The sequence below is a fragment of the Dipodomys merriami genome, unplaced genomic scaffold, assembly GCF_024711535.1.
Source record: "Dipodomys merriami isolate MVZ:Mamm:240054 unplaced genomic scaffold, mDipMer1.0.p SCAF_246, whole genome shotgun sequence".
NCBI classification, from domain to species: domain Eukaryota; kingdom Metazoa; phylum Chordata; class Mammalia; order Rodentia; family Heteromyidae; genus Dipodomys; species Dipodomys merriami.
The window spans coordinates 116,135-140,847 of record NW_027203893.1 but is presented as its reverse complement, the minus strand read 5'-3'; the positions used below and the strand labels follow the sequence as shown (position 1 = coordinate 140,847).

At 36.3% G+C, this 24,713-nt stretch overlaps 1 long non-coding RNA gene across 1 annotated transcript in view; it reads left to right on the top strand.

Annotated features, from left to right (window-relative positions):
* LOC138835996 (uncharacterized) overlaps positions 1-24,713 on the top strand; it is a 48,696-nt gene that overhangs the window by 17,782 nt on the left and 6,201 nt on the right. The window lies entirely within an intron of this gene.

The window sequence follows — 24,713 nt, the reverse complement described above, 5'->3', positions numbered from 1 at the left end:
TGATTACAAAAATACAAGTGTAACAATACATGTAATTCATAGAATTAAAGGTTAGTTTGACATCAGTATATTAAATCTTCACCTTAGAAAGGCCTTTACATTGCAAAACCATTACAAACCTGAAATTAGACAACATTGTCATGTTATCCCAAAGAAATAAAATAATATAAGGACCTAGGATAAAAAGGAATTTTAAACTTCTTCTATATGGAATGCAATCTGAAAGGACACATTTATTAATGAAACTATACATTATATAAAAATGTGGAATTCAAAGTATTATATCTAGGAGCGAATGAAATAGATTATGGATATTGTACAAACATAGATATACTTGTTTCCCAAAAGCACCATTTCAACAGATAAGTTAAAATTATTTCTGATAAAAAAATCACAATCTCTGCAGAAATCATTATAGATGTATACAAAAAACTCTTGAATGCATTTTGACATCAGAGTCAGGCAATTCACTTGGAAGAATACCATGGAATCCATGAATTTTAAAAGTAAGATATTGCTGTTGCTTTTTATTGTGAAAAAATGTGTAGGGCCACAGAGGATGGACTGGCATTTTTGAAATTTAATAAACTTAACCAAACCATTACGACTTATGAGAACAATTTGTACAGCCTTCCACAACTTCAAAGAGGTAGTGATACATACTTTTCCTTTTGGCAATATTAAATGCAGTTTCTTCCAAGCTATTCTTCAAACCTGGTTTGATATAATGGTTCAACAGAGTATCATTTCGATTTATATTCCCAGCAGCAACATGCAAGGAGGACCAGAGGCCTTTAATTTGGGGATTGGTATCTGCCACTCTGGTATTATTCCACATATAAGCACTGTGCAGGGGTGTCAGCCATTCAGAGTTATTGCATGAATATCTGCCTTGAGCTACCAACTCATGGACAATGTCTAAATGTCCACTCTAGGCTTCCATATGAAGAGGGCTATGCTCATCCTCATCCCTAGTATTCATCTGGGTGGCCTTTCTGGAAAGTAGTCTTCACACCATAGTAAGAAATTTGCTTGGATCCTACTCCATTTTTTTTCTTGAAATTGATACCATTCCTCACTTTTTCATCTTGTTCCTTGTCTGAACATGAGGACCCTTGGTGTCTTCATGTGCAGCTTATTCTAGGAATGAGAAAATAGGAAACAATGCCTTCTTTGTAAATGATTTGGGAAATATCATGTTATAGTGTAAGAGAACTCACTATTCAACATATGGGCTTTAAGAGCTTTCTAGTGGCTTTCTAATGTTGGTATCCAACATTAGAAAAAATGTATAATGCAGTAGTAAAATAGAAGTCCTTGGTATGACTACCTAAATTCTTGTTTTTTTATGTTTTTTTATTTTTATTTTTTTAATTTAATTTTATTTTATTTGAGAACATACTGTACAGAGGGGCTACAATTACATGGGCAGGATAATGCATACATTTCTTACCAAGCATTGCAGCCTCCTGCTTTGTTTACCCTTCACCTCCCTTCCCAGCCTCCCCCCTCCCCCCACCCAATTATACCCCCCTCCCCCCCCACACCGACATTGTAAAGTTGGTTTTGACATGACATTTTGTACTTCTCATTGTTGCAACAGGTCCACCTGAATCCTTAAACGACTTGTTTGTCCCCATCTCCTCCACATGTTATACTGACATCAAATATAGTGAAAGCGGGGGTTACACTGTGGGGGAGGGACATACAAAGCAACAAAGAAATAATCTTATAAAAGACAGTTGTTTTCATCTAAAAATAGGCCTGTCTATTGCATTCAAGTTATTTTGATTATTGAAGATGCTTAATGAGAAGTCAAAATGTATTAATAGTCCTTTACTATCAATTAAATTTCACTTTTTCTTCTTGGAAAATATAATGATCAAAGCAATAGTTCAGAATCAGCAAGCAATAGTTCTGATTCATGCTTCAAGTGCAAGTGAATCACCAGTAAGTAGTCCTCGATTCCATTTTCCACAAAGTTTTGTCACAGATACATTCTGCCTGCCTTCTGTAGCTGCTTTCCTAGCCTGGACCTATTCCTTCATTGTACAGGAAAAATGTGATTCAACTGATTTCAGTCAGATCTGTTAGTAGAATTATCAAGTATTTAGATTCTTTTTTTAAATTAGTTGTGGGGCCTGAGCTCGGCCTGGGCACTCTCCTTTAGCTCTTCAAATCAAGGCAAGCGCTCTACAACTTGAGCCACAGAACCACTTCTGGATTTTTCTGTTTATGTGGTGCTGTTCTGGGAAATGGCAGAGCAGAAAGTGAAATGATGAAACTAAAAATATAAAAGCAAAATAAATTAGGATAATTATGGAGCAACCATATTGTCTATGAGAACCATGAAAGAGAAAGAGGAAAAGAGATACATATGTGAAATGACATAGCTAGCCACAAAATCCATGCATCTAATCAATTTACAGAGCAAACAATTTTTTTTTATTTTTTAAAAGAGATGGAAATAGAATTTATGTATTTACTTGAAATTAGTAAATACATTTTTAGTCGCCTATGTAAAGAGACATAGCTTTGACCAAATTACAGGCAAGAACCTTAATCCTTGGGCTGGGAAGGTGGCTCAGTGGTAGAGTGCTTATCTTACAGCTTACTACAGTGTGGAGAGTACTTTCCAAAAGGGCCACTTATATGAATACTAGGGATGAGGATGAGTATACCCCTCTTCATCATGAAGCCTAGAGTGGACACCTAGACATTGCCCATGAGTTGGTATCTCAAGGCAGATATTCATGTAATAACTGTGAATGGCTGGACACCACTGCACAGTGCTTATATGTGGAACATATTGCAACAGCACACACACACACACACACAAACACACACACACACACACACACACATGCACATATACACACACAACATCAGGTTTCTTCTTAAGTATTTTTTGTGTATGGTCTTAAGAAGAAATTTACATTACTAACTTGAATTTCTGACAGGACAATATCATCACTGTACATCTTGCTTCTATGCTCTCAGTTTTAAATTACTATCTAAGTATGTGCATTACATATGTACAGGAAAAATTAAGATCCACACGGGTGGTTCAGGTCTTTAATCCTACCTAATCAGAAAGACGAAATCTGATGACTGTGCTTTGAAACCAGACAAAAAAGTTCATTAGATTCTGGTTTGAAAGTAACCAGCAAAAGCTAGAAATGGACCTGTAGTATAAGCAGTAAAATGCTAGCATTGAGAAAACTAAAACAAAAACATAACAAATTCTGGGACAGAGCCAAGCCTTGAGTTCAAGCTCCAGTATTGGCACCAAACTAGTGAATGATGAATAAATGAATGATCTAAAAATAAATTAAGGGGTCACATGTGGAGAGACAGGTAAAATGTAACAACCGTGGTGATTAGATTATGTATTATTTTGTAATAAGTCAAATTATCATTTTTCTAATCACTAATATTTTAATTGAACTTTTATGTACAATAAACCCTGAATTTGGCATTCATGTATATGTGTGTGTACATGTGCACACATGTGTGTGTGTGTGTGTGTGTGTGTGTGTGTGTGTGTGTGCGGTTGCAATGTTGCTTGCCAATGTGGACAGTGAGGCTGAAAAGAGCTATGTTGCAATATTGTTATTTATCAGTGTTCCATCCTGTCATTTCAGTGGAACCACCTTCTGTACATTTTATTTGTAAAATAATAACATCATCATAATCAAAGCATTTACACCATTAAGTTAGATAAAAGAGATCACTTTAAGCTCTTAGTATATGCTAGGAAAGAAAATACACATATAATTATGTAGTAAGTCATTGCTGTAATATGACTCTCAGTACAAAATATGTATTTGACCTCTTAAATTGGATATACTTTTAAGATATACTCATAGCGTAATTTTGACCAACTTGACCAAACAGTTATTACTCTCCAGTTATTCCTGTGAAACTCAAGGTGGATAAACTCTTTCCGGATTTCTGTTGAAAATAACTTTCTTTGTAAGTTTGAATCTATTCACACTAAGATAATAAACCCCGTATTTTTTAGGTTTGAATATCCCATCATATTTACTGAAAATCAGTATTGTGGATATGTTTGTTAGATATACATTGCAAAAACAAACAAAAAGCATGTGTCACCTCCAGATTGTGGATGCATTTGAAGTTGTATTATACATACAAAGGTTTCTTCATTAATAGTACTTTTGTGGGAGTAACTATCACAACTTTAACAAATAAGGCTTTTTGAATATCCTTTCCAATATAAATAACATCACAGAGCGAGTCTTGCAATTTCTGAAAACCCTTTGAATATTTTAGTGTTATTTCAGTTCATTGACTATACAGCTAAAGACATTTCTGAAATAAACATTGTTAAAATCTGAAAATGTAAGTGGGTATATAGGCTTTTTATGCATCATTTTATGAAAAGCCAGTTTTTATGAAAATAAAAGATATAGAATAAAAGAATGGAAGTGAATTGGCTGAGATAATTATTAGTATAAATTTATTTTCTATTAGCAAAGTCCTTTGAATGTATATGATGAAGTTAAATTATGTCTTTCGTTACACTATGCTTCAGTTATTTTTAGAATCTTTGTAGTTACGAGAGTGAATTTGTAGTATAAATAAATGTCTTTGAAGATGATTAGGATTAACCTTGTGTTTTGTTTCCTACTCCCAAGAAAATGAATTATTTTCAAGTGTTAACAGTTTACAATTGAATCTTCAGTATCATAAGAAATTTTGAACAAATATAGTAGTATTGATATCTTTTTTTCGGGGGTGGGGGAGTCTGGTAGTGGGGCCTGAACTCTGGGCCTGGGCGCTGTTCCTCAGCTCTTCAGTTCAAGGCTAGCGGTCTTCCACTTGAGCCACAGCACCACTTGCGTTTTTTTTCTTTTTGCTTATGTGGTGCTGCAGAATCGAACCCAGGGCTTCATGCATGCAAGGCAAGCACTCTACCACTGAGCCACCTTCCCAGCCCTTAATGTCTTTTTAAACCAATTGTATTCACAAGTTGGAGAGGCTTTAATTCATGCTTAGGCCTTCTTGTCTATGATTTTTTATCCCCTCATTCCTAACATTAATAATAGGTCAGACTGCATTTTTGGGTACATGAAAGGCAAATTATTTATCTGGGGTCAAAGGTGATTTTTATATCAGTGTTGCTTTAATAGCATTTTAAAGTAGTACCTTTGTCTCAAAATGTTGGGTATAAAAAACTATCAAAATACTTCTAATGGTAAACAACTTACTTGAGCTACAATGTGGAAATGATTGGTCCAGAAGACCTGCAGTCTGTTTCCATCAGGAATTGGGGAGGTCATTCTTTCAGTAAGACAGTGTTAAACAGAGTTAGGCTCCCCAGGCAGTGCAGTGTTGAGTGAAGGGATAGAATATGATTTCTGCTATTTTGACCTAGAAATCAAGAATGTTATATTTTAGCAGTTCCTTTCACCAGGGAGGTATACATTGATTCTGAACTTCAAGTTTTCATATTACAGTTCCCTATTTTCTAACAAAGATAAAATGTAATATTATGAGTGTACACAAAAATTCTAGGAATTTTTCCTAGAATTTTAGTCATAAAATAGAATGAGGTTAATTGATACTGTCGGGGATGGACCTCAGGCTAACACTTACATGTGTGCAATGTTGTACTAGTAATTACAACTCTGAAGACTTCAATATCATCATCAGAGAATTAAAAATGTAAGTAGTTCCACTTTATGGAATTATTCTGAGGATTAAATTAGATACCATAGGTAAAGTACTTGGAAAAATAATCAATTAGCATTTGGCACATTCTACCTGTTATTTTATCATGTGGTGAATTCTAACATTTTTACTGTGATTTTTATTGTGTCTCTTTCTGATGTGCAATGTGATGTATTGATATTCATTGCATTGATCATTTTTCTGTCACTATGAGGAAAATACCTGCAAAGAAAATTTCTGAGGAGGAAACTATTATATTGACTCATGGTTTAAGAGAACACAGTTTAAGATCAGATGTCTCCATTCTTTTTAATTATATTTTCATTATGTTAACTAGTTGTACAAGGGAATTTCCATTAAATAAATCATGATTTAAGTGTAATGGATCTTTATATAACCTTTCCCTATACTTTTTTCTTTTTTATTTCTTTTTTATTTTATTTTATTTTTTTGTGAACATACTGTACAGAGGAGTTACAATTACATGGGCAAGATAAGGAGTACATTTCTTATCAAGCATTGCAGCCTCCTCCTTTGTTTACCTTTCACATCCGTTCCCAGCCACCCCCCGCCCCCTCATCCAATACTCCCCCCCACCAAAGTTGATTGAAATTAATAGCAATTATCCATTTTGTTAAAGTAGAGATGGTTTTCCCAAACTGATTCTCACAATTCATCTTCCATTCAACAAGTAGTAACGTGTAAAAATTCCCTTTGTTTTGCTCCTTATTAAATTTGTTTCCATTTTATTTTATAATGAAGGATGATTTCATAAATCTACTGTAGATGCAAAAATATGTCAATGTATTTCTAACTGTATGCATTGATCTATATATACACATATATTACACAGGTTACAATGATAATTTATAACTTCTGTAACTATACAATTTACTGAATTATTAAAAACGTCAACGGCTCATGCCTGGAATCCTGGTTACTCAGGAGGCTAAGATCATGGTTTGAAGCCATCCTGGGCAGGAAAGTCCATGAGCCTCTTATCTCAAAACAACCAACAGAAAATCAGAATTGGAACTGTGGCTCAAAGTATTAGAGAAGTATCCTTGAGAGAAAAAGCTCAAGGACATCACCCAGGCTCTTAGTTCAAGAACTACAATCTACCCAAAAATTCTAATTTACACCTCTGTAAGTAGAGTATTTCCATCACCCAAATGTACATCCATGCTCATTTGCAAGGTAACTCTGTTTTGTCTCAAGTACCACAAAATATTATCACTAAAGTAGATTGGAACATGGGTTCATTCTATCTCTCTAATGGATTTTTCTCCACTCAAATACTCAAGTATTACAATTGTTCTAATTATTTAAATCATAGCTTTTTTTACCCCTAATACTAGAGTTTGATTGAGTGTTTTGTGCCCCTTAAATGGATGTTCTTACCATTTTGTCATGCCCCCAACCCTAAGTTATCCTGATTATTTTTCAGCTAGAAACTTGCTTCCTACTTGTGTATGAACTTGGTCTCAGTGCACTTCATGTTATTCTTCCTGGAATTTAGAATAACAGGTGCATGGCATTGTGTACAGAACTTTCTGTTCAGTCTGGGCTTTAGCCACTATCCTCCCAACTGCACTCCCATGTAGTCACGAATTTCATAAGCTTGTCATAGCTGATTTTTTTAAATCTTTCATTTCCTGCAGGTTCTTGAGTACTGAATTAATTTTTGTTTTCTTGGGTTGTTTTGTTTCATTTGAATCTATGTGTTGAGTTGTTCCTCACTTTTCCTTTTGTTTCTTTCCCTCAAGTTCTTACTTAAAGTGCTAAGAAACCAATGCTTCTTTTTCAAGATAGTCAGGGTGAACATTATTTATTCCAAAGCAATTTCAGTATCTATGAATGGTATACACATGCTAAGCGCAGACTTTGGCATACACAGAGAGATCATGAAATATATGAAGAAAATAAAACTACAGATGAATGCCAGGAGGAGAATAAGCTATTATTAATTGTTTGACAGAGGTTTCTGTTCTAGTAAAAGAAATATATTGCTTGATGCAGAATTTCAAAAAACCATATTGCTAGGAGGAACCTAAACAATCATCTAATACTATAGACTTGAGAGTGATGAATTGACTTCCTGAATAATTTACTTTTGGGACAAATAAAAGCAGGCTTCCAAAAAGAGAGTAGATTTTAGAGAAACATGATGAATTTTATGTAAATAGGTCCTTAGCTGATTTTGTTAATTTGTGAACTAATACAGGGAAATAAAGTACAGCAAGGTAAAAAAATAAATAACTTCACATTGAAATATTCATTTGTGTTTGTATATGTGTGCATGCATGTACAAGTACACACACGAACATGTGCATATGCTCATGCTTGCATTCATCATTCTTGAGGCTTGATAGTCCCTGGGAACTATTCCTCACATTTTGTGCCCAAGGATAGTGGTCTACTACTTCAGCCACTGCTACAATTCTGTTGTGTGTTTTTTTTTTAGATAATCGCTTGTATTTTCATGATTGAACAGTGGTCTTCAGATCTCAGACTCCCGAGTAGGTAGCTAAGCTTATTCAGCCTCTGAGTAGCTAGTTAAAATTCTACCTATCCTCTGTGCTTCACTGCTCTTTTATTCTTTTCCTGAGGTATTCACAAGCCTAAGTTATATATATATATATATGTCTACTTGCTTTAAAAATATTCTTACTGCTTGGCACCAGGGTATCACATGTGTACTCTTAACTACTTAGGTGGCTTGAGGACAGAACCCAGGCCAAAATTTAGTGGACTTATTTCTCAATCTATAGCTGGGTGAATTGGATCATTTCCATCATCCTGCGCTATCTAGAAACTAAGATTGGAAGGACTGAGGATCCAGGCCAGGCAAAGTAGCAAGCTAGAAAAGTTGGTGTGCAACTCTGATGCCATTGATGATGGGAAGGCTAAAAGGACAGATCAGGTGCATGTTCTTGTGGAAAGGGAATTACTATCCTAAAATTAACCACAGATATGATGCCGGCCTGCAAGAACAATATACCCCAAGTTGAAATCCCCACATTTTCCACAACCAAAATAAGTATATACATTAACATCCAAAATCTTAATAAATCTGTTCTTTGTTCTAATATCAGCTTTGATTATCATATGATGTGACAGAATAATTTCTTCATTAAACTTATGATAATTTTAAAAGACCTAGAAAATTCTTTTCACTTATTAAGTGCAAATGAATGGCAAATTGCCTCATTTCTTACATACTTGACTACCACTATAAATTCATCATATGATTATTATTAATGGTAATATATTCTGATTTATTACTTTACTTTGTAACAGTTTTTAAACTTTTTGCTTTTCTGCTGAAGTTGAAGCGTTTAAATAGTATCATCAAAGTATATTTCTTGGATATTTAGGGAATTTTTTACAATGTTTTTCACCAATGGCTTCTAAGAATTCTTAATTGGTATATTATTTGGTTTATTTTTAATTTCAAATTAATTTTATTGTAATGGTAATGTACTCAGTGGTTACAGTTACATAAATGAGGTAATGAGTACATTTCTTCGGGAAGGAACATTGTTATATATTCCAACAATATTTTTTTACACTCAAAACAAGAACTATTGATGCTTTTGCTGTTGCCATTGATCAATGGGTACTTTTGCTGTTTTTGTTCATTTTTATTATAAAATTGATATACAGAGAATTTACACTTAATTAATTCAACTAAAGAGTATACTTCATTTTCTTTACTTTTTTTGGGGGGGGGCGGGGTCCGGTTGTGGGGCCTGAAGTCTGGGCCTGGGCCCTGTCCCTCAGCTCTTCAGCTCAAGGCTAGCGCTTGAGCCACTTGAGCCACATCACCACTTCCGGCTTTTTTCTTTTTTCTTTTGTGGTGCTGAGGAATCGAACCCAGGGCCTCATGCTTGCAAGGCAAGGGCTCTACAACTGAGCTACCTTCCCAGCCCCTACTTCATTTTATTTTCTAAATTTCAAATTTTGAGCTTAAATATTTCTTTTTCTTTCTTTAGAGTAATTCTTTTTTCAAAGTTTAGGATCAGTTAATTTAATTTTGCATGATTTTTACCCATGTAAATTATTCAGACACATATATTTTGCTTTTATAATATTTAACATGTGGCTATTTAAAAATTAATTTCTTAATTTTACATGGTTAGTGAATCTAAATACATTTATTTTCTTATAGTATAAAAATATTTGTGCAGGTAACAAATACTTACAGTATTTTCAAGAAGCACATACTTTACTAAGAAAGGCTTCATTACTTGGTCACTTTTTGGAAGTACGTTTACTTTGAATTAAAAAAAAAAAAGCTTTGAGCTCGGCATGGTGATTTGTGACATCCATTTTCCAGCTATGGTGGGATGTGTAAATAGAGTTTGTAATTCGGGAGAGACTGGTAAACTATGAGGCCTTAGAATAAAAATATTCAGAGTGAAATAATTATGGATATAACCATCCCTAGCGTTATATACAGCACCTCGCTATCATATTCTAAATCTTGAGTTAAAACACCAGTAATATCAATCATTTGTTAAAATAAAAGGACACATGTTTCAAATGTTTATTGTTTAAAACTTATTTGCAAAAGTTCTCATGTCTTCTATTAATTCTCAATTTACTTAATCTATTAAAATCCAAGTATATTGTGACTATTTTCTTTCTACCAAACTTTTAAATACTACGAGCAATATTATTATTTCATATATTAACATACTTTTACTGTTTGTGATAATTTCCTCCGTTTAATATGATAATATCAATATTGCAAATATGTGTAGGTGGTGTGTGTGTGTGTGTGTTTATGTGGTTTTTGTGTGTTTGTGTGTGTGCTTTCTGTGTACTTTGTAATGCTTGGGAGTTCACACGGTTGCTTCACATATGCAAAGCCAATGGTTTACCACTGAGCTATACTGTCTAGTTATAATCCAAATAGTGTTTTAAACCATGACTTTCATTCCTAGTATGCTTTTTCAAAATTATATATAATAACATGTCATCCATATTCTATCCACGCTAGCAATTTTTATTGTAATTTAGAATATTTCCACTTCCAAACTGTTGTGTGTGTTATTGATAAAGGTTTAACTTTGCTTCTTTTCTCTCTTCATTCCTTCTCCCTTTAGAGTTTAACTATTCTCTCTCTTATTTCTTTGAAAATTATCATATTCCTATTACAACATGTATATACAATGCTTTAATTTCTATTTTAATTTTTCCCATTTCCACTGATTTTAGTACAAGCTATTAGATGGATTGAAAAGAAACTTGTCTCAGGACACTTTATTTTTCTCCTTCTCTACTCTGAAGTCTTTCTAGTTTTTGAAACACAATAGCAATCACATATAGCTCCTACGTGGTCCATCATTTTTTCCCCTCTCACTTTCCTCTGTTGTACAGCTCAAGTTGTTATCATTCAGCTTTGTTATGCTACAGTTTTATCTAAATCTTAACTAATTCCTGAGTTAATTTTAGTTGTTTCAAGTATACTCTGAAGACATTTTTCTATATATAATATCTGGGATCTTGTGTTTTTTGAAGGTACAAAATATGAGTGACTATCAAACATCTAGATATCTCTGTAGAATATTGGTCCACCTGCTCAATAAACTCCTATGTAAATTCAAGGAATACAGGTCAGTCAGAACAATCTTGTAAAATGGTGTAGCTTCACCCTGCATACTAGCTTTGAATCTTTTTATCATGTTTAGTAGTGGAGGCAACATAGTTCTACTACAACAGCAGACACATAGAAGAATGTAACAGATATGTTAAAAATAAATTCTCAGTTGTATGGTCAATAGATTTTGAAAACTATCCTATGACTTTATGAAATAAAAATAGAATCTTAAATGGGTATATTGGCACTATTGTCTTTCGGGATTTACAGAATGATCTTAGACTACTACCTCAATCCTTTTTTTTTTGTTTCTTTTTTTTTTTTTGTCACTCATGGGGCTGGAACTCTGGGATCAGGAGCTGTCTTTGTGCTCTTCAGCTCAATGTGAGCACCCTACTACTTGAGCCACTGCACCACTTCTGGATTTCTATTGGTTTATTACAGATAAGAGTCTCATGGACTTTCCTGCCCAGGCTGGCTTTAAACCGTGGTCCTTAGATCTCAGACTCCTGCCTAGCTAGGATTACAGGAGTAACCTACAGGTGGCTGGCCTACCTTAATCCTTATACAAAAATTTATAATAAAAAAAGATTATCAAACTAAATGTGAGATGTAAAAACCTATAAGAGATAAACGTAAAAATTCATGACATTGTATCAATAAAGGTATCTAATGGAAATCATTAGTGGCTAAAGAAAGGCAAGAATATACTGGATTATATCAAGTGATAGTATTTCATAATTCAAAGGACACTGTACTCATAATTCAAAGGACACTATAACCGAAGTGAAACATATCCAACAGATAGAGGGAACATATTTGTTAATGCTACAATGTGAATGCTACAATGATTCCGAATCTTAAGTATTATTCTTCCATTCTTGTTTTTACAAATTTGCATGATTAGCTACCATGATTTAGAGCTAGTAGAAGAAAGGGAGTGGCCTCATCCTTCATGTTCCATTTAGGAGTAATGCTTTCTCTATGTCACTCCCATAGGTCTAAATACTGGCCTTGGCTTTATTGTTTCAAAGTTGTCTTATTTGCAGAGTCTTCTACAGTGTATTGAACCATTATACTTAAACATAGAACTTCTCTTTCTCCTATTCCTATTGTTTATCCTTCTGTTAATTTATGTACACTTGGGTAATAATGCACAACACAAACACTGACAAAAAAATGTTTCTGAGAACCTACTTCCCACTTAAAATTGGTCTTAATTTACAGAGCATTTAGGAAATTTGAACTTAATGTACTCCAGGATAATTTTTTTTCATGTTTTTTTTAATTGTGAAAATGGTAGACAGAGGGATTAGAGTTACATAAGTAAGTTAGTGAGTACATTATCTAACGAACATTGTTACCTCCTCTTTTGTTTTTCCCTGCCATCCCTTTTCTCCCCACCGCCCCAACTCTCACCTTTCATTCCCAACTAGTAAAGTTCATTTTCAACATAGTGTCTTGTTCATCTCATTGTAACAATGGGTCATACTGTGTACTTCTTTCAGCATTTTATTTCCCTTCCCCTCCCCACATTAGAAATTTGTATATGCAAGTTGGAGCTCACAGACCTCAAATACAGTGGAAACGGGTTATACCATGGAGGAAGAAAATAGAAGAGAAACAAAAAATCACATAATATATGGTAGATTGGCAGTTAGGGTGGCTTTGCTAGGGCATGTTAGCTTGGTGAGGAGAGGAAGAAGTCTCGAGTCCCACCCAAACAGAAAATGAAAAATGAGACAACCAATGGCTGAAGAATTTCAAGAACAAAGGCAGGGACTTATAGGTAACCTCTAGTGGCAGTGAGGGCAGCAAGGCTGGGCCTGTGGTTGTCATGCCTCTCTCGATGCCTTTGGAAGTGAGGGCCAGCTCTGCTGTGGGCTAGGCCTGGCTCTTGCCTTGAAGCAGGCACCAGGCAGGAATTGTCAGCACAGCTTCAGCCTGCCCCAAGGAGGTGGCCTGTTGTGGGTGCTGTAGCCTGGGCAGCTGCTAGGATGCTATACTCAGCAGGGCAGAGGAAGCATGGCTGGTAGGCTCTGCTCCAGCCCAGCCAAGCTCAGGGCCACTTTGGAAGTTCCAGCTCTGGATCAGGACCAGGAACTGCTCCCCAGACAAGTAGGGCCTCTGGGGACCTGTGCAGTGGCCACTACGTGTGGGTTGTGAACCTCCTTAGAATGACCGAGGAGTTTCAATGGAGAGGTGCATTTGCTTCTGTGCCTCTCACATCTTCTGGATTCCTGCTCTCCTCCTGCCTCCTGCCATGTGCAACTAAAGGAGTCAATTTCTCCAAGCCACTGAGAGGCCATCCCGGAGATGTTCACAGGGCTTTCCAGGCTGCTTCACCATGCATGCAGGGCTCACAGGGTGCCACCCTCCAGGCAAAGTTTACCACCATTTCAGCTTGGCTACCCCTGCCTAGAGGATCACAAACTGCTTTCTTACACATAAATCCAGGGGTACACAAGGCTGTCCTGCAGTCTAAGGCATCCTTTCCTTCCTCCTGCTCAGGTGTGGAGCAACTGTGGAGCCAACTGCAACATCATGATTGATTATCTAAAAAGAAGAGGAAAAAAGCTTCATTTTTCCAGATACAGCTGCCCCTGGGGTTCTCTGTGTACACTAGCCTTGTGCTTAGATAAGGATCCCCAAAGACCACCATGGAGCCAGTTCTCATGTGACCACATTAGAGTCATTTATTGCAAGGTCGAGCCTGGACTCACAACTGTCACCATTGCAGTGGGTCAGAGTTGAGATCCCCGACCCTTCTGTTAACTGGGTAATCATATAAAAATCTTATGGGCTAGCGAGTGCAGGCTAAGCAAAAAGAAATAATTTGTGGAGGAGAAGGGGAAAAAAAACAAATCGTTTAAATAAGGATACAGGTGGACCCATTGCAACAATGAGATGTACAAGTTCTTATGGAGAAAAACGAACTTTACAACTTTGGTGAGGGGAAGTGGGGAGCAGGATTCGATGGGGGGGCGGGGGGGACAATGGGAAGGGATGGGAGGGGGAAACAAAGGAGGAGGTTACAATGCTTTATAAGAAATGTACTCATTATCTTGCCCATGTAACTGTAGCTCCTCTGTACAGTATTTTCACAATAAAAAAGTAAAAAAAAAAACATTAAAAATTAAAAATAATCTGTAGCTTTAGGTACTTCCTGTCATCCGCTGATGGCTGTTGCTAGGGGAGTTATAGGCAGAACTTTATTGTGACATTTCACGGTTTTTCCAGGAACCTGAGTTCTAACTTTCAGTAAATGTCTACTTACAATGGGTACTTTCAGTAAAGGCCCTCACAGTGGATAGTTTCGGCGTATTCGGTGTCTAAGTCCAGAATGCCTGTCCTTTGGCAAAGATTTCTCACTAGGTGTGTGTGTGTGTGTGTGTGTGTGTGTGTGTGTGTGTGTGTGTGTGTGTGTGTGTGTGTGTGTGTGTGTGTGTGTGTGTGTGTTTGTGTGTGTGTGTGCCTGTGTGTCTGTGTGTGTCTGTGTGTGTGTCTGTGTGTGTTGTGTGAGAGAGTCAGACACAGCTGAGGTTTGCGGTAAAATTCTCCTTCCCTTCAGCATTGAGCTTTGGTATCTATTGTTTGTCCCACCTCCCCAATTTTGAGTTCTAATGTTGTCCTTCTAAATACTTTTATCCTTTGATCTTCTTGATATTCAGTTTCCTAAGGTATGCTTGTGAACTTCAACATTTGCTTCATGAAGGGGATGCCTTTCTTCGATCTTTTATGAAGCTCTTTGCTCTCTTTAAATGCAGTTTATACTTTGTTAGTGGTTTTACTTAGGCCAGACTGTGGTGGCCCAGGCTCTGACTGTTAATTCTGAGATTAGTTTAGGCCAATATGAGATACTATACTTTCAGTATATCAATGAAAGAAGTTCAGCATCTTTATTGAAACAATTTCCTGGCTGTAAATACAAACAAAACATCCAGTGATATAAATGTACAATCTGTTGTTTTTAGTTAATTGTGCACCACTGTAATGAAAAAAAAATCATTTTACTAACTGAAATGAGTATTTGTAATGGGAAAAAATCAAATGTTATAAATCTTAAAAATTGATCAAATACCAAAGAAAAAGAAAGACACTAATCAGGAATGAAGTATAAATGTAAGTATTTAATAAATAAATGAAATTTTTGAGATTCATATCCACATAGCAAATACGAAGGAAAATAAAGAGGAAAGTCACTGAGATCCTATCTTACACACCAGAATAGCTACCACCACTCAAATAAATAAACTGCTGGAGAGGTAAATAAATCAGGAACTATATTTGGTTTTGTGGCATTGTAAACTAGTGCAACCCATAGGGATATCTTAATGGAAGTTTACACAATACCAAAAAGACAGATATGTTGATGACCTTTACTGCAATTCGATACATATTGAAGGAATATAAATCAACATGAACATACATGTTCATGGCATCAATATTCTATAGCAACCAAGCTGTGTAATCAACCTAGATGCACCAGAAAGAGGGAATGAAGAAAATGTGCTATTCATAGCTATAAACATGTTCTGGTATATGAGAAGTGAATGTTTCTACTGTATCATTGCTAAATATTTTGAATATATACCTAATCCTACTTTCACTAAATTTTGTGGCATTGTGTTTTTGCTTTAATGAGGAACATCCATATTGATTTTCAGACCAATTACAATAGGTTGAGATTTCCTATAATATGTAGATATTAGATCAAAATTTAAATATATCAATGAACACATAGAGGACCATCATATATAGTTTATAATTTGAAGCAATTTTAAGAAGGCAACTGTTGGGGGAAAAGACGATGTTAGAAGCTTAAAAAATACACAGACATGGAAAAATACCAAAAAAATGTGCAACTAATTACTGGTAATAGTAAAATATTTTTCTCAAGTATTAACAATGAAACTATTAAAATAATACTTAATAACATCAAATAAATATGCCATAGAAGAAAATGTACCATAGATATACGTTTCCCCATAATTTGTTTTCCTTTATAGCAAATGGATTAGAAGATGATAACACATTCAAGTGTCATTGATTGCATGCAGCAAAGGAAAGTAACAGAGAAGTAGAGAGTAAGAACAACCTGGGGTATGGATAAAGATACTCAGTAGAACATTGTTAGGAAAGAATGTGCTCTGTTTTCCTGATCAAAATAGAGCTAGGACAGCTAACTTTTGACAGAACACTTGTAATGTAGAGTAGTGGAATTAGTAATTTCGGTAGTAATTTATTACATTTATTCCCTAATCTTATGATGTGATTCCCTAATGATGTGAGTGATCTTAGATTTTCTTTTTTGGGGGGAGGGGTGTCCGGTCCTGGGGCCTGAACTCTGGCCTGGGCACTGTCCCTCAGCTTTTCAGCTCAAAGCTAGCGCTCTACCACTTGAGCCACAGCGCCACTTCCAGCTTTTTTCTTTTTGCTTATGTGGTGCTGAGGAATCAAACCCAGGGCCTCAGGCATGTAAGGCAAGCTCTCTACCACTGAGCAACCTTCCCAGCCCCTTGATTCTAGATTTTCTGAGCCCTATTTTTCACCCAAAATCTCTAAATTCCTCACCCTGCCAATGGTTCTTCTGCTTCTCTCATTTCTCCTTGTTTCTGAACTAAACTCCTGTAACCTTTTGGTTCATGAGAAAGAGCTAGAGAAATATGAGGATGGCTTGGAGTCTGAGCTAACATCCACTCCAGCTTGGAGGATCTGGTAAAGGACTTTCACCTGGGTCTCAGAATCAGATATTAATTGACCTCTTTGGAAATGGAGAAACTCACTCACTCAGACAGAATCTGTCATTCCTTGACATTCTTTGAAGAGATTCGATACTAGGGCACAATGAAGACAATGAGCTTTCCCATTGTCAGAAGGAACAGGTTGAAAACTAAAAGTGGCCTCAGGTCCCAAAGGGCCAGTCAGAAGCCAAGAGATCACACTTTCCTCCTCATCAGGGACCTTCTAGTAGGAATAGAGTCTGAGCAAAGTCTGACATAAACTGAGACTGGGCCTAAGGTGGAAACAAAAGGATGACCCTCTCTTTGATTACAAGGGAGTTATGTAGTGAGACATGACAACTTCCTTCATATAAGAAAATTAATGTTATCTCATTGCCATTTTGCAGGAAGTCAGTTTCCCCAAAGGAGAAGTTGTTAAATGTTGTGACTGCCAGTTTGCTCTGTAGGCTGTTGTCTCTCTCACCCCTTCTCATGTCAGGAATGCATTGCTTCTTTCAGGCACTCAACTACCTGTACTGACTCCTAGGCAGGAATACTGTAGGCTGTTCTTTGGCTAACCTCTTGCATTTAAAGTAGATTAGGCCCAGGCTCTGCTCATGCCAAGAGGTAGATGCAAGAGGTTAATATAATCTCAGATTTGTACAGAACCACGATCATACTGAAAAAAATTAAATGAAATTAATAGTTGAGTAATTTAGGGTTTATAGCCACAAAATTTAGGTAATTATTAGTAATACATCTAGAATCATGGATTAGGAAGAGAACTGTGAAGTAGGTTCAGAATACAATGAAAAGACACACAATAGCCATAACAGGAGATAAGAGTATGAAGGAACTATTGGCATATGTCCATTTATTATCTTAGGAGTGACCTTGGATAGGAGGCTTTTAGAATAATATCTAAAAGAGAGGGACTTGCTGGGCGCTGGTGGCTCACAACTGTAATCCTAGCTACCCGGGAGGCTGAGATCTGAGTATTATGATTCAAAGCAATCCCAGGCAGAAAAAGCCAGAAGTGGTGCTGTGGTTTAAGTGGTAGAGCACGAGCCTTGAGCTCAGGGACAATGCCTAGGGTTCGATTCTTCAGTGCCACATAAGCCAAAAAAAGCCAGAAGTGCTGTTATGGCTTGAGTGGTAGGGAACTAGCCTTGAATTGAAGAGGTGACAGAGAGTACTCAGGCCCAGAGTTCAGGCTCCTTGTCTGGTCTAAATAAAAACAAAAAAATAAAACAAAAAAACTTCCAAACTTATCTTTTCTCATGATTGAAGAGAGGCTGTTTTTACAGAAATTCTCCTTATCTAGCTCAAGGTCATCAAAACTTCAATAGAACTTTCCTGTTGAGATGTAATGCACCTAACTCTACTGAACCTAATCATGGCTGGGAAAGTGTGGACATAGATACTTTTGTTGTATTTTTCCTTATTAATATATAATACTCAGTTATTATATATAATATATATTATAATATAGAATATATTATACATTGTATAAATATATTAAATAGATTATAACATGTATTATGTATTAACAGACTTCCTCATTTTAGATGTAGGAACAGGCAACATATTAAAAGAAAAATGTTCTAATCTCCGAGTTATTTCTCTACCAGAGAACAATACCAGGTTTCATTCTTTTTTTTTTTTAATTTTATTTTATTTTATTTGTGAACATACGGTACAGAGGGGTTACAATTGCATGGGCAGGATAATGCGTACATTTCTTACCAAGCACTGCAGCCTCCTCCTTTGTTTACCCTTCACATCACTTCCCAGCCTCCCCCCTCCCCGCCAATTCCCAGCCTTCTGCTTCCCCCCCTCCTCCCCTCCTGCACCAACCTTGTAAAGCTCATTTTGGACATGACAACTTGTACTTCTCATTGTTGCAACAGGTCCACCTGCATGCTTAAACAACTGGTTTTTCCCCATCTCCTCCACAAGTTATACTGACATCAAATATAGCAAAGAGATAATCTTATAAATGCATTAGAAACACATGCATAAAAGAAAAAAACATTAAAATACACATCTAAGTGTTCATTTTCCTGACATCACATTATCTGACCTTTTCCGCTTGACTCATACATATACTAGATATTACAAATAAGGGAAACCATGGGACCAATGTTTCTTTGGGCCTGGCTTACTTCACTTAATATATTTTTTTCCAATTTTTTCCATTTCCTAACAAATGGTGCAATGTCATTCTTTCTGACGGAGGCATAGAATTCCATTGTGTATATATACCACATTTTCTTGATCCATTCATCTACTGAGGGGCATCTGGGTTGGTTCCATATCTTAGCTATGGTAAATAATGCTGCAATAAACATAGTTGTGCTGGTAGCTTTAGTGTGGTCTTGTTTGTAAACATTTCGGTAAATGCCCAAAAGTGGGATTGCTGGGTCATAGGGGAATTCTATGTGAAGTCGTTTGAGGAACCTCTATACTGCTTTCCAAAGTGTTGAACAAGTTTACATTCCCACCAACAATGAAGTAAAGTTCCTATCTGTCCACATCCCCTCAAGCATCTGTTGTTGTTAGACTTTTTGATTCTTGTCATTCTAACTAGAGTGAGGTGATATCTCAATGTTGTTTTGATTTGCATTTCTTTTTTTTTAATTTTATTTTATTTTATTTGTGAACATACTGTACAGAGGGGTTAGAATTGCATGGGCAGCATAATGCGTACATTTCTTACCAAGCACTGCAGCCTCATCTTTGTTTACCCTTCACATCACTTCCCAGCCTCCACCCTCCCCTCACAATACCCAGCCGTATCCTTCCCCCACCCCCACCACACCAACATTGTAAAGCTCATTTTGGACATGACAACTTGTAATTCTCATTGTTGCAACAGGTCCACCTGCATGCTTAAACAACTGGTTTTTCCCCATCTCCTCCACAAGTTATACTGACATCAAATATAGCAAAGAGATAATCTTATAAATGCATTAGAAACACATGCATGAAAGAAAAAAACATTAAAATATACATCTAAGTGTTCATTTTCCTGACATCACATTATCCGACCTTTTCCGCTTGACTCATACGTATACTAGATATTACAAATAAGGGAAACCATGGGACGTATGTTACTTTGGGCCTGGCTTACTCACTTAATATAATTTTTTCCAATTTTTTCCATTTCCTAAAAAATGGGGCAATGTCATTCTTTCTGATGGAGGCATAGAATTCCATTGTGTATATATACCACATTTTCTTGATCCATTCATCTACTGAGGGGCATCTGGGTTGGTTCCATATCATAGCTATGTTAAATAAAGCTGCAATAAACATATTTGTGCTGGTAGCTTTAGTGTGGTCTTCTTTGTAAACATTTCGGTAAATGCCCAAAAGTGGGATTGCTGGGTCATAGGGGAGTTCTACGTGAAGTCTTTTGAGGAACCTCCATCCTGCTTTCCAAAGTGGTTGAACAAGTTTACATTCCCACCAACAATGAAGTAAAGTTCCTTTCTGTCCACATACCATCCAGCATCTGTTGTTGTTAGAGTTCTTGATTTTTGCCGTTCTAACTGGAGTGTGGTGATATCTCAATGTTGTTTTGATTTGCATTTCTTTTATGGCTAGGGATGTTGAACATTTCTTCATGTGTCTATTGCCCATCCTTCTTTCTTCTTCAGAGAAGTTTCTCTTCAAGTCTTTCTCCCACTTATTTATTGGGCAGTTGTTTCTTTGAGGATTTGTTGTTGGGGGGTTTAATATTTTGAATTCCAAGTATATTTTAGATATGATACCCTTGTCCGTTGTATGGCTAGTAAAGATCTTCTCCCAATCCGTGGGTTTTCTATTGATCTTTCTAGCTATGACATTTGCCCTGCAGAAGCTCTGCAACTTTATGCAATCCAATTTGTCCAACCTTTCTTTGATTTGTTGTGTTTCCGGGTCTCTATTCAGAAAATTTCGGCCTGAGCCAAGGAGACCTAGGGTTTCTCCTATTCCATCCTGTAATGTTTTCAGAGTGTCTGCTTTGACTTCAAGGTCTTTGATCCATTTGGAGTTGATTCTGGTGCAGGGTGATATATAAGGATCTAGCTTAAGTTTTCTACATGTAGTTAACCAATTTTGCCAGCACCATTTACTGAAGAGGTTGTCTTTCTTCCATTCTATTGTTTTAGCTCCCTTATCGAAGATTAGATTGCTGTAGGTCTGTAGGTTCATTTCTGGGTTTTCAATTCTATTCCATTGGTCCTGAGGTCTGTTCTTATGCCAATACCAAGCTGTTTTGATTACTATGGCTTTATAGTAGAGTTTGAAATTTGGTATTGATAGTCCTCCAGCAGTGTTTTTCCGTTGAGGAGCGTTTTTGCTATTCGGGGTCTTTTATTTTTCCATATGAATTTTTGGATTGCCTCTTCTATTTCCTTGAAGAATGAGGGTGGAATTTTGATAGGTCTCAGGTTGAATTTGTAGATACCCTTGGGAAGAATTGCCATTTTCACAATGTTAATCTTTCCAATCCAGGAGCATGGGAGATTTTGCCATTTTTTAAGTTCTGTGTTGATTTCCTTTTTTAAGATTTTAAAGTTTTCATCATAGAGGTCCTTCACTTCTTTAGTTAAGTTAATTGCTAGATATTTTATTTTTTGTGGGGCTATTACGAATGTGGATGTTTTCCTAATTTCAGCCACACTTTTCTCATTGTTGGCATACAGAAAAGCCATTGATTTTGGGGGGTTAATTTTATAACCTGCTACTTTGCCAAGGTTTTGAATCAGCTTGAAAAATTTGGGAGTGGAGTCTATGGGATTCTTAAATACAATATAATGTCATCTGCAAAGAGTGAGAGTTTTATTTCTTCTTTCCCTATTTGGATCCCCTTTATGTCTGCATCTTGTCTTATTGCTGTAGCTAGATATTCTAATATTAGATTGAAGAGAAGTGGAGAGAGTGGGCATCCTTGTCTTGTTCCTGAGTTAAGAAGAAATGGCTTTAATTTTTCAACATTGAGTAAAATGCTAGCTGTAGGTTTGTCATATAGAGCCTTTATTGTGTTGAGGAATGTTCCAGGGATTCCTAATTTTTCCAAAACCTTCATCATAAAGGTGTGTTGGATCTTGTCGAATGCTTTTTCTGCATCTATTGAAATAACCATGTGGTTCTTATTCTTGCTCCTGTTGATGTGATGAATAATATTAATTGATTTGCGTATATTGAACCTGATTTGTATCCCTGAAATGAATCCTGTTTGATCATGGTGTATGATTTTTTGGATGAATTGTTGAAGTCGATTGGACAAAATTTTGCTGAGAAGTTTTGCATCAATGTTCATCAATGAAATGGGTCTATAGTTCTCTTTTTTTGATGATTCCCTGCCTGGTTTTAGGATGAGTGTTATGATGGCTTCATAGAATGTGTTCGGTATTGAGCTTTCTCTTTGAATTTCATTGAAGAGTTGGAGGAGTATTGGTGTGAGCTCTGCTTTGAAGGCCTTGTAAAATTCCACTATAAAAACATCTGGTCCTGGATTTTTCTTAGCTGGGAGGTCTCTTATTGCTGTTTCTATTTCAATGCTTGATATGGGCCTGTTGAGCTGGTATAACTCATCTTGGTTTAGTTTTGGCATGTCAGTATTTGCTAGGAAAAGTTCCATTTCTGTAAAGTTCCCATACTTATTAACATAAAGTTTTGAGAAGTATTCCCTTATAATGTTCTAAATCTTGGTTGTTTCCGTGGTGATGTTTCCATTCTCATCTCTGAGTTTAATAATTTGAGTGTGTTCTCTCCTTTTTCTGATAAGATTTGCTAAGGATCTGTCAATTTTGTTAATTTTTTCGAAGAACGAACTCTTTGTTTTGTTGATTGTTTCTATAGTTTTTTTGGATTCTAATTCATTTAATTCTGATTTAATTTTGATTATTTCTTTCTGTCTACTGGATTGAGGTTTATCTTGCTGCTCTTTTTCAAGGAGGTTTAGTTGTGTCATTAAATTGCTAGTTTCAGATCTATCCAATTTGTTGATGTAGGAGCTCAGAGCTATAAACTTACCTCTGAGTACTGCCTTTGCTATGTCCCAGAGGAGCTGGTAATTTGTGTGTTCATTTTTGTTGAAAAGCATGAACATTTGAATTTCCTTTTTAATCTCTTCCAAGACCCACTCTTGATTCAGCAGTGTGTTGTTCAGCCTCTATGATATACCGGACTTTCTTTGGTGGCTTTTGGTGTTGAGTTCTAATTTTATTCCCTTGTGGTCAGAGAGAATGCAAGGTATAACTTCAATGTTTCTGAATTTAGACAAGATTGGTTTGTGGCCTAAATTGTGGTGTATTTTGGAAAACGTTCCATGTACTGCTGAGAAAAACGTGTATTCTGATGCTGCTGGGTGAAATGTTCGGTAGATGTCTGTTAAGTCTAGTTGATCTATTCAGCTGTTTAGATCTTCGGTTTCTCTGTTGAGTTTTTGCCGAGTTGATCTATCTAGTGGGGAGAATGGTGTGTTAAAATCCCCAACAATTAATGTCTTTCGATCTATATGGGATTTGAGGGAAACTAGTGTTTCTTTGATAAATTTGGGTGCTCCATTGTTTGGCGAATAGATATTTAGAATTGTAATATCCTCCTGAAGGAGAGATCCTTTAATTAGTATGTAGTGACCTTCTTTATCTCTTCTCATGATTTTTAATTTGAAGTCTATTTTATCTGATATTAGGATTGCAACTCCCGCCTGTTTATGAGTGCCGTTTGCTTGGTAGATTTTGTTTCAGCCTTTAACTTTGAAAATGTGTTTGTTTTTACGGGCAAGATGTGACTCCTGCAGGCAGCAGATAGAAGGGTCTTGTTTTTTAATCCAACTAGACAGTCTATGTCGCTTAATTGGAGAGTTCAGTCCGTTAACGTTAAGAGATAGGACTGAGAGCTATTTGGGAGTGTCTGCCATGTTATCCACCTTCTTGGGGGCTGCGAAAACTGGGTTCTTCCTATGGCTCTTGGATTCTCAGTTTGGGTGCAGTTTCTTGGCCTTTGTTGCGGTCTTGTTGGTTTTCTATGTGTAGGACATCTTTAAGAATCTTTTGTAGGGCTGGTTTGGTGGAGATGTATTATTTCAATATTTCTTTGCTATGGAAGGCTCTTATTTGGCCTTCAGTTATGAAGGAGAGTTTAGCTGGGTACAGTATTCTTGGTTTATAGTTGTTTGTTTTTAGGGCATGGCATATGTCATTCCAGGCTCTTCTTGCTTTGATTGTCTCTGCTGAGAAATCTGAGGTGATTCTAATTGGTTTCCCTTTATAGGTGATTACCCTTTTCTCCTTGACAGTTTTAAGGATCTTTTCCTTGGTCTGAGTTGATCCTGTGTGGATTATAATGTGACTGTGTGATGTCCTATTCTGGTCTGGTCTATTTGGGGTTCTAAAAGCTTCTTGTATCTGAATAGGCATATATTTTTGTATGTTTGGGAAGTTCTCTGCTAGGATCCTGTTAAATAAATTTCCTAGACAATTAACTTCTGTTTCTAGGTGCTCCTCTACACACATTATCCTTAGATTAGGCCTTCTGATGGTGTCTTCCAGGTGTTGGATAGATCTATATTTCTTGGACTTGTCTTGGATGGTTGTATGTTCTTTCTCTATAATATCTAGGCTGTCTTCAATCCCTGAGATTCGATCTTCTGCATGGTCTAACCTGCTGTCAAGACTCTCTACTTTGTTTTT